This window comes from Adiantum capillus-veneris, chromosome 21, assembly GCF_014529385.1.
Source record: "Adiantum capillus-veneris isolate H3 chromosome 21, ASM1452938v2, whole genome shotgun sequence".
NCBI classification, from domain to species: domain Eukaryota; kingdom Viridiplantae; phylum Streptophyta; class Polypodiopsida; order Polypodiales; family Pteridaceae; genus Adiantum; species Adiantum capillus-veneris.
The window spans coordinates 140,591,946-140,603,250 of NC_140951.1; positions in this window are offsets into that span (position 1 = coordinate 140,591,946).

Consider the following 11,305-nt stretch of genomic DNA (forward strand, 5'->3'; position numbering starts at 1 on the left):
TGGGCAATGCAGAAAAGAAGCCGAAGATCATCAATTATGCAGCTTATGTACATGATAATTTGGTGAAGATGGGCAACAAGAACCCCACATACATCGTACCGGGTGAGCTAATCACGAAGGTGATTTATGGGGCATTGCACACCAAGGGAAGATGGCCCGACCCTCCATCACAAAACGATTGGTTGAGGCTCAAGGAAGATAAGGAAGACAAACAACCCAAAGCACCAAGGGTGGCAACCCGTTTGAAATGCCGATTAGAAACCGTCCAAGAAGAGCAGCCAGAGATGAAGAAGGAGGGAAAGAAAGAATCTGCCCAAGTGCCAGTAAAAGAGACAAAATCGCAGAAAGCGGCACGTCTAGAGCAGCTGATGGAAAGCTTCAGGTAGAAAGAGCCCTCAAAGGAGATTTAGACAAGCTATGGAAGCCGTCTCTAGAAGCAATGTCAGGATCATCCCGAAGGGTGCACAGAGACATATTCGATGATTACATTAAGAATTTTGAGATTCTTGATGCCATAGCAGAGAATATCCCACATGTACCCTTTACAGAAGAGGAAGTGGAGCAAGTCCAGCAGGAAGGCCAAGAGATAGAAAGGAAGACAAAGGCGGACAGAGATTTCAAGAAAAATCCCACAACTCCATTGGCCAGCCCTGAATCCAACCCACTGCCCTCACCACCTCCTCGTAGCCAAGAAGAGAAAGAGGAGCAAGACAAACCAGAAGACCAAGAAGAGTCCAAGCAAGAATAAATCCAGGAGCAAGAACCAAAGGAAGAGGCTAAGCCTAAAAGTGAGCAGCCAGAAACGAATCATACAACAAATTTCTAAACCTGCTAGCTGCCGGATATACAAAAGAAGAGGCTGCCACAGTCGCATTCGACTTGGCAAGCACGGGGCCCAAAGAGCAAATGCAAAGCCTACGGTTAGTAGAGCTAAAGGAGATGGCCACTGATACAGTGGACCTGCACCCACCCACCAATGATTGGGATGTGGTGATGACAAAGCTAACCGGGCTAAGAGCACAGTCAATGGCCTTAGAAAGTGAAATGGCAACTCTCAAAGCCACTGAAGTGCAGATAAAGCTGGAAGTTGACACTTTACAAAAACAAAGCCAAAGGCAGATAGAGAGAGAAGCAGAGCTGTAAGCCAGTCTGGCAAAGTCATTGCAAAGATGCCAGGAAATGGAAAGAGAAAATCAGGCGGCAGCTCAAAGACTGTAAGGAGCCGAAGAGGAGTATAGACAACTCAGCAAGTCATTGACAGATGCAGAGAGGGAAAGGGATAACCTAACCCTACAACTTGCTGAGGAGTCCAAGGAAGTTGAGGCCATGCGAAATGCCAAAGAAAAGGTAGAAATAGACCACGAGGCTAGTCAGGATGAGGTCCTTGAGCTCAAAGACTAGCTTAAAGTTAAAGATCAAACCATCCAATGGCTACGAGCATCTCCTAGCAGAGTCAGAGCTACTAGCTCGACTCACACCACTACAGAAAGCCAGATCTATGAAGAACAGATGAAAGAGCTTCAGAAAGAGTTGACTTTAGAGAAAAAGAAAAGGTTGATGATGGCGGAAGGGTCGGTGGTTGCAAACACGCATGGAAGAAGAGCAGAAAGCAATGCAAGATGGGCTAGAAATTATCAAGAGAAAGCTCGAGGAGGCGGAGAAGATAAACGCCAAGTTGAACGACCTCCTCGTGAACATGGGAGAAGAAGATGAAGCAGAGAAACAGACACTCCTAAAGCAGATAGAAGAGCTGAGAGGACAGCAGGCAGAAGAGTGGGCAGGCACAGGGCCGGCAGCCATGGAAGGCATAGACCTAGAGAATGTGGCAGATCCTGTTGGACACACCCATGCAAGAGAAAATCCTAGTAGGACCCTCTCAAGAGCTATAAGATCTGACACAAGAAGAGGAAGAGAAGCTGCGCAAGGCCATAGAGGGAGAAATAAGAGAAACGGCCCAAGGAAGCCTTGGAATGGGAGCAGAGGGTTTTTAAATCCATGACCATTCAGAAGATTGACGCCAGCAATCTCCGACGTGAATGGCTACAACCCTCTCTCCTATATCCTTTGCTAAAGTACGAAGCTGCCACCATCAACAAGAGGATCAGAGAAGAGCCGACAGTGCCACTCTACATAGCAGATATCTCCTAGCCTGAAGGGGCCAAGTTGATAGTCAACTCCTAGCCCAGGTGGAGAAAGGCGTGGCTGATGAAGTATCAATAGTACCTAATCCATTTGGTAGAGGCACCCAAAATCATCAAAGATAACCTAAGATTTTGCCCTTTAGCAAGGATACAGATGTGGAAGGCCCAAGAGATACTACAAAGAAGCCAACCCACTTGGCTGAACTATCCGAAGCTGCCAGGCTTGAAGGCAGGCGAGAGAATAAGTGTTCAATACATGGTGAAAACCCTAACGGGCGCCATCAAATTGTTCACTGGCTCGCCTGACCTTTCTTGCATAATGATGAGGAAGATCTGCAAAACCCTTTTGGCAGTCTTCGAGACGTTCAAACCGGGCCAGGTGATAGACATTATCTTCTTCTATCAAGATACTTACAGATGTGCATATGATCTGTCTGGTCATCCTTCCAAGGAGGTGATACATGCATTGTATCAAAGGATAATGTTTCTGCCATCCTATCACCTCCAGGCCTTTGAAGAAGCATTCTACACCGGCTTCTTCACCATCAACACTGATATCTTCGGCCCAACACTGCTGGATTTACATGCAAGATACGAGTCGCTGCTCAAGATGCGCGAAACCATAAGATGAAGAAGTAGCTCAACAGCCATGTCGGGGACGACATGAGCAAGGAGGGGGGGAGGAGTGTTAGAAGCTGGACACACCCTACGAAAATTGACTACTCGACAGATTATCATTTTTTGTAATTATTCATTTATTGAGAAAACTCGACATTTCACCTTGTAAATATTGGGGCTTACAGAAGTTTCCAGATTGTATCCCAGTTTTGACAGTTAGATTGAGTAGATGGTTGATTTTGAACTTTAGGGTTTGAGAATTGTAAGGTATTTATACCACTTTTTGACCTTAATGAATAACCTTTTGTCATTTTTAAAAAGTTTGAAGTCTGTGAGTGAGCATAGTGTGTACGAGAGAGAGTGTGAGATTCATCTTGACGCTACATGTGCACCGATGGTCGAAATCGAGTGCGGAGAAGTGCAGCTTGTTGCCCCCGACGAGAGCTACGCGCTGATACCTACATTGCGCGCATACAGTCCGGTTTTGTGAGCTCCATCTACGAGCTTCATCTGGTGATTCGGTGAGCATACGTTGTTCGATTTTGCATTGCAGCATATCCACGCGTTCACATTGAGTAGAGCTACACATTAGACACTTTAGATTTGGGAAACGAAGACCTGCAAATTTCGGCCAGACATCCTACGTGATTTTGGACCGAGTGTTTTGGGTTGGGATTTTGGTTCGTAGACCTTAGGGAGAGCGACCTATTGGTGTTAGTAGGGTCTCCTTCAAGTTATGTGGTGTTTCGAGATTGTTTGATGGGTGTCGGCTCTAGAAAGCGTTGTAGGAAGTTTCCTCTTATGCACTCTTGAAGGCTGTGACTTAGACATTGGGTAGAGACCTCTGTAGGAATTAATTAGGAGTCGGTCGAGTGTAGGTTGACACCCTATGCTTGATTCCACGCGCCTGCGGGTCGAGCTTCGTCCTTAGCTGGAAAATCTTGTTACGTGAGTTCTCGTTGTGCTGACGTCCGTCGCGGCGTATCCGTCCAACACATGAACATATGCGTCAGCTTGATTTCTGTCACCTCTAGCCCCTTGAGCTTTGTTAACTTGAGGTCTTACTTGAGGTCTTTGATTTCCTTCTTCTCCTAGACAAGGTTGATGGTTAACATTTTCATTGTTGTTATTGCTGTGGTGGTCCATTCCGAACAAAAGGTGGATTGCATGGTCTAAATTTCCCTTGGTTTTGAGGTTGTCTATGGTTTTGGTTAAGGCTCTGCTGATTGAAGTTCCTAAAAATTGGCGATGATTTAGGTCTAATTTTTTTGAAATTCCGATTTGGATTGAAGTTTCAATGTACATAATTGTCTACCAATCCTGTGAATCTTGAATTGTTAAATGGCAATACTTGAACTGATGACTAGGATCAAGACAAATGTAGCACAAATGATCCTGCCTGGCCTTCATATGTAATAAGTTCTCTCTTCTTTACTGTGGATTTCTAGACCTTTGTTCCTCCTCAGAATGAGGCCTTTTGATTTCACGAACAGGAGCAGGTTCTAGTTTCCTCTTTCCGGTGGTGGATAACTCTATTTCAATGGGTTTTTCTACATCAAGGACATCTGCAAAATTGGTAAGACAAAAACTCTGGAGTCTAGTCTTCATAGGATTATGTAACCCTGAAATGAATAGAGCTACCTTGACCTCTTGAGTCATCCCTGCTAAGAGTATACTTGACAAGGGTTAAGAAATGTTGATAGTATGATTCTAGATCTCTGGTTCCTTGAGTACAGTCAAGATACTCATTCATACGGTCTGAATGATAGACTTTTCTTACCAAATATATGTGGTAGTGATGTGTGTGAACACACTAAGACTGTCAGGGCATTTTTTCCCTCTTTAGGAGGTTTTTCCCCCCGTGCATTGTATATACACCCATCACTCTAGGGCTATCTATCTTTCCATTGCACACTAAGTAACACACCCTCTATTTGTGTGCCTTGAGCTTCCTTCATCTTCTCCAAGCTGTGTGAATTTCTCAACAACCCTAATTCCAACAATTGGTATTAGAGAAGGTTATGTCCTCCCGGGCTTAGTGCCAGTTGCTCCAACACACGCTTGCTCACTTTCTTCGATTACAGTGAGGTTTGGCGAGTGTTCGTAGGTCGACAAATATTTCGGGGTGGCTTGTAGAGCTTAGTCTGCTCAGATTTTTGCGGGCTCATTTCGGCCTCCGTTTCCACTACAAGCAGGTCTCCACAGGCAATTTCGTCATTTTGTGTAGAATTTTTGTCAGTGCCATTTTCTGCATAGCAGGTGTTTTTACAGTCTTCTACGGTTTGTGCTATATAGCACGTGTTGTTCTCACTCCGTTTCTCCTATTTTCGGGCAGTTTTCACATAAGGTGCAACATTTACCATGGCTGGCAACAACACAGATGTCTTCAAGATGTTTGTTGCTGCTGCTGAGGACAGGTTGGATGGGGACAATTACCCTATGTGGGTTTACATGATGCAACATGTTCTTGTGTCAAAGGGAGGTTGGAATATTGTACAGGGCATTGATGTACGTCCTAGTTCTGAGGATGCAGGCGATGTTGAGGATGTTGCAGGTCTTGCTGCTATTAGAGTTGTTTTTCCTACGGCAGAACAATTTCGTTGGGATGTAAAGGATGCGCAGGCTCATGCATTCATTGCATTGTCTGTGAAGCGCACCATTGTTCCTCACATCCATTCAACAAAATCTGCAAAACAAACTTGGGATATTTTGGCTGGTCTTTATGCAAGCCACAATGAAGCTAAAATTTCTTTGCTGCATAAAGAGTTGGAGTCGAAGATTATGCATGAGGAAGATGATATGGACACTTTCCTTGCTAGTGTCAAGGATATCAATGAGCAACTTATTTCTGCAAGTGAAGTCATTTCAAACAGTTCCCTTGTGCAGACTGTTCCTGATGCCTTACCAAATTCTTACCAGACTTTTGCTAGTACTTGGAGACTTGTGACCCAAGGAAATCCAAAAGTTGTCAAGTTTGATGCATTATGCACATTGCTATTGCAAGAGTCACTTTCCAGAAAAAACAAGACCAGACAACATGCACTTGAACGGTCTTTTATTGCTTCTCAAAGAAAGGGTGGTAGCAGCAATGCAGCCACTTCTTATGGTTCTGCTGCGAGTGGCAAAACTTCTGTTCCTGATGCTTCTGCTAGCAGCACCTTGTCTGGAAATTCTGGTGATAAGGGCAAAAAGAAGATGCGTTGCCATTATTGTAAAGCTAATGATCACTTGATCAAGCAATGTCCTAAGTTGAAGGCCAAAGAGGCTAAGAAGAAAGAGGGTGGTTCCACTGCAAATGCTGGTTCCACTACAAATGCAACCATTGTTAAGTCTTCTGTGAAAGGATACTGTGATGCTGATGTCGATGCAGAATGGGCTTTTAGCGCAGAGAGTGCACTTACAATCTGCTATCCATGATGCATGCTTGTCATTTTTGCTGCAGCTTCACATGTGTGGTATTTTGATAGTGGTGCTACAAAGCACATTACCTCACATCGTGAATTGTTCACCTCTCTTGAGTCTGTCCCTCATGGGAATTCTGTCACTTGTGCCAACAATGCCTCTTATCCAGTTCAGGGAGTTGGAAAGATTGTACTTACTGCTGCTAATGGCAGTTCTTTCACACTTGTTGATGCACTTTATGTACCTAGGATCAAGAAGAATCTTTTTTCTATATCTGCACTTGCTAGACTTGGACTTGTAGTCAAATTTGTGGATGACAGATGTATAGTTCATGATCTTAGTTTTGGTGATGAAATCATTGCATTTGGGCTTTTGTGCCATGGGGTGTATAAGCTCACTTTGTATGACAAGTGTGGAAAAAATTTTGCAAATGTTGTTTGGAGATTCCAGAGCTATTCCAGATGCAAAACTTTGGCATGCACGTTTTGGTCATCTAAATTTTGCCAGTTTGCTGCATTTGCAAAAATCTATTATGGTTGCTTCTTTGTCGCCTCTTGAAGCACCTGCAAACATGTTTGTGAAGGCTGTATTTTGGGTAAGATGTAGCAATTTTCCAAAGGCTGGTTCAGTTCGGGCCACATGCAGATTGCAGCTTGTGCATAGTGATGTTTGTGGGCCCATGCAAACTCCGTCCTTGGGCAATTACCTGTACTTAGTGACTTTCATTGATGATTTCTCCAAGCATGCATGGGTATTTCCACTTAAAGCGAAGTCCGAAGTTTTTATGTGCTTCAAATTTTTTTTGGCTATGGTTGAAAATGTCTCGAAATGTACTATGGGAACCCTCTGTTACGATCGAGGGGGGGAGTATATGTCTTATGAATTCAATGCATTTCTGGCTAGTCATGGGATAAAACACCAATTTACAATGCTTTATACACCTCAGCAAAATGGTGTTGCTGAGAGGAAAAACAAGCCACTTACGGAAATGGCATGATGTATGGTCAAAAGTCAAGCTTTGCCGCATTCTTTTTGGCTTGAGTCCATCATGTGTGCCACTTATGTACTAGCAGGTGTCCTACAAAAGCTTTGCAGTCTATTACTCCATATGAAGCATGGCATGATAGAAAGACTTCTATTGAGCACATGCATGTTTTTGGCTGTTTGGAATATGCTTTGGTGCCACAAACATAGCACAGAAAATTGGATGATAAGGCTATCAAATGTATTTTTGTTGGTTATAGTGCTGAAAGCAAAGGTTACGGGTTGTATCATTCGCAAACAAAATGTATTCCGGTTTCACGGAATGTAGTGTTTGTAGAAGATTCTGTTCAACCCTTGTTGTCATGTACTAGAGACAGTAATGTAAACTCACAGGACATTTATGACACTTTGGTGCCTCTTTTTAGTGGTGGACATATGAATGTAAGTTCTAATGAAGAAAATGTACAGCCTATGGGGGTTTTTGAAAATTTTACAGATCAGCCTATTACTGATGCAGATGTATATGATGTACTTGATGAGGAAAGGGATGAAAATGAGCAGGCTAGAGGTATGCCAAAATGGCTGGTGCACACTTTGTGTGATAGTAAATTGGATACACCTTTGTCTAGTCGTACTCGTTCAGGCTCTTGCCATGCATCTTATGCATCAGATTGTTATGTTTTGGTTGTGTCTAGCTTACATGATGTTGAGGAGCCTCTATCTTTTGATGAAGCACATAATTCAAAAAATTGGATGGTTGCCATGCAATCAAAATATGATGCACTTATAGAAAATGACACATGGATTTTATGTGATTTGCCTCCTTGGAAAAAGGCCATTGGTACGAAGTGGGGTTACAAGTTGACATGCAAGCCAGATGGTGAGATCGATCTCCATAAGACTCGACTTGTTGCAAAGGGTTATGCACAACAAAAAGGCATAGATTATGAAGAGACCTTTTCTCCTACTTGTCGTATGACTACTGTGTGTTTTCTATGTGCATTGGCAACTCATTTTGGTTGGGATGTACATCAATCAGACATTGTTACTGCTTTCTTAAACGGTGACATATTTGAGGAAGTTTATGTAACGTAGCCTCGCGGGTTTGTCAAGAAAGGACAAGAGGACAAAGTGTGCAAATGTAACAAGTCATACAATTTAAGTACCGTGATGGTGGTATTGCCTTGTGTCAGAAAAGTTACATAGAGACATTGCTATGTAAGTTTGGACTTGAGGTTTGCAAACCTATTGCCACTCCCATGGAAACAGGTTTGAAGTTGAGTCTACATGATGCTAGCAATCCTGCTGATGTCACTCTTTGCCAAACTGTTGTTGGCTGCCTGATTTATGTATGCAGCACAAGGCCAGATATTCCGTTTGCCGTCTCACAGGTCAGCAAATTTATGCATGGCCCAGGGTCTAAGCATTGGCAGGCTGTCAAGAGGATTTTTTTCTACCTTAGTGGCACTTTAAATCTTGGCTTGTTTTATCCCACGGGGAGATCATTGCCGCCAGATTTACATGCTTTTTCTGACTCAGATTGGGCTGGTTGTTTTGACACGCGAGTGTCTACAAAGTGGTTTTTGGTTCATGCTTGGCACTTCATGTATATCATGGTTGAGAAAGAAGAAACCTACTATGGCCACTTCAAGTTGTGAGGCTGAGTACAGGGTAGTCTTCATATGTACGGTTGAGTGCGTATGGCTCAGACGCCTTATGGCTGATTTGGGTGTTGGACAGGACACTGCCAACACTATCTACACTGACAGTCAAAGCACATTGACAGTTGCAAGGAACCCCTTTTTTATGCTCACACAAAGCACATTGAGGTGCATTACCACTATGTCAGGGAGAGTCTCTCAATAGGAGAGATCAGCTTGGCTCATGTGCCAACACAGGACAACCTTGCAGATATTTTCATGAAGGCATTGTCTCATGAGAAGCTTAAAGCTTTCTGCAAAGCTTTGGGCTTACTCCCCTTTATGGACTGATCATGTCCTCAGGGCATGGCACTTTCCTTTAATCATGTGCCAGCTCTTGTTCACCACATCACTCCAGGGGCGATTTGTTACCATATACATGTAGTAGTGATGTGTGTGAACACACTAGGACCACCAGGCCATTTTTTCCCTTTTTAGGAGGTTTTTCCCCTCGTGCATTGTATTTACGCCCATCACTCTAGGGCTATCTATCTTTCCATTTCACACTAAGTAACACACTCTCTATTTGTGTGCCTTTTTAGGAGGTTTTGCCCCCCGTGCATTGTATATACGCCCATCACTCTAGGGCTATCTATCTTTCCATTTCACACTAAGTAACACACTCTCTATTTGTGTGCCTTTGAGCTTCCTTTGTCTTCTCCAAGCTGTGTGAGTTTCTCTGCAACCCTAATTCCAACAACTTTGTTCTGATAGTTCTTCTTGAGATGCGTTTTGAGGTAATCCCAAGTTACAACATTAGGATCAATATTGTTTTTTGTGAAATGGTCTCTCCACCAATGCTTGGCTATTTTCTCTAGTTTGAACTTAGTAATGATAGCTTTGTTTATTGCTGCAGACAAATGAGCCAAATCAAATAAGTCATCCATGTGCTCAATCCAATCTTCAAGAACTTTTCGTACATCTTTTCCTTCCCCGCTAAAATTTCCAGGTTGAGACTTGCAAAGCATATCATTGATGTCTCTATCAATGATGACGTGTTGAGGAACAATAGGCACATTTGTGTTAGCAGTAGCCACATTTCCTCTAGGAGGCATGGTAACTTACTACACCATATCAACCAAGGTCACACTTAAGAAAATATTCTAATCTGCTCAAAGTTCCTCAAGCCAAATATAATAGACAGTTGAAGATAAGATGAGAGAGAATAGGAGAAAGAATCACAAATAAATTAATCCAATTTCTATATCACAAAACTATGGGGTGCCAAAAAGTCTACAAAGTGTCTTGGAAGTTCTAATAAGTCCTAATGGCTTTGACATAATGCACCCATTAATATTCATTGTGACATCCTTTGACCAATGGAGCATAGCTATCCTATTCTTTGAGTATACCGGACGGGTGATCCCAATAATCCTTTTTTGATATTTGGTTGAAACATTTGTTCCTTGGTGTGTGAGTCATACCATTGTTGAGTAAGAGATCGTTTAGTTACAGGTACTCCCATTTTGCTATGAACTACTACCTTCTTGTACCCGAAGTAGTCATCAAAATAAGAAGATTCTTTTGGAAACACATACGGTGTATCCCACCCATCTGAAATGTGTATATTTGCACAATCTGCAAGGCATTGGGGTCTATCATATGCATTGTATAAAAATTTTACATGGCAAGGATTGTGGATTAGTGACTTTCCAAATAAATCAAAGAACAACTTTCAAGGTACCGGGCTAAAGGAATGCTGGTCGTTGGTTTGGCATTGATGGCCCCATACATTAAACATAACAATGTTGAAACATCCCGTAGCCATTACTAAGGGTAGTATGTTTCTAACTATCCATGTTTCCTTTTTTATCTCAAAGTGATTTCATAAGCGTTTCTATACAACACTTGGTTAGTGAAAATAATCTCCTTTTCCAACTTGGATTGTATCCACCCGATACTCCCAACAGCCGAGGGTTTATGTTCAGGTGGTCTAAACTTGAGGTTTCCTACAATGTAATGGTACCAAGCTCACAATCTATTAGGTACAATACAATCCGTGGACATTAAAATTTTCTTCTCTTCCCCATTATGCATGGTAGTGACAAACCTTTGCACTTCCACTCCAGTTTGAAGATGCTCCTCTACCATAAGACAGGAGGGTATATCTGCCTATATCCCTCGAGGTAAGCTGTCAGTCATCTACACACACACACCCATCACTCAAGTAAGTTAGTGTGATAAAACCAAGATTCAAACTCAAATATTATATCTTCAAAACACTAGGTGTCGTATCAAAATCAATTTTTTATAACCGTAGAAAACCAAAAAAATACATAGTGTCTTTAGGGAGATACATAAATACGAAAGGGTCCTATGAACCAATTCTTGGTTCCTACAACCGAGGTTCTACCCCTATATTTATTCACATCTCGAGTTTCAAAGTTTAGAACTTCAACTTGTGCATTAAAATTCACGTCTTTCTTTTTGTACCATTTCTCTCCTCGTGATATGTCCGTG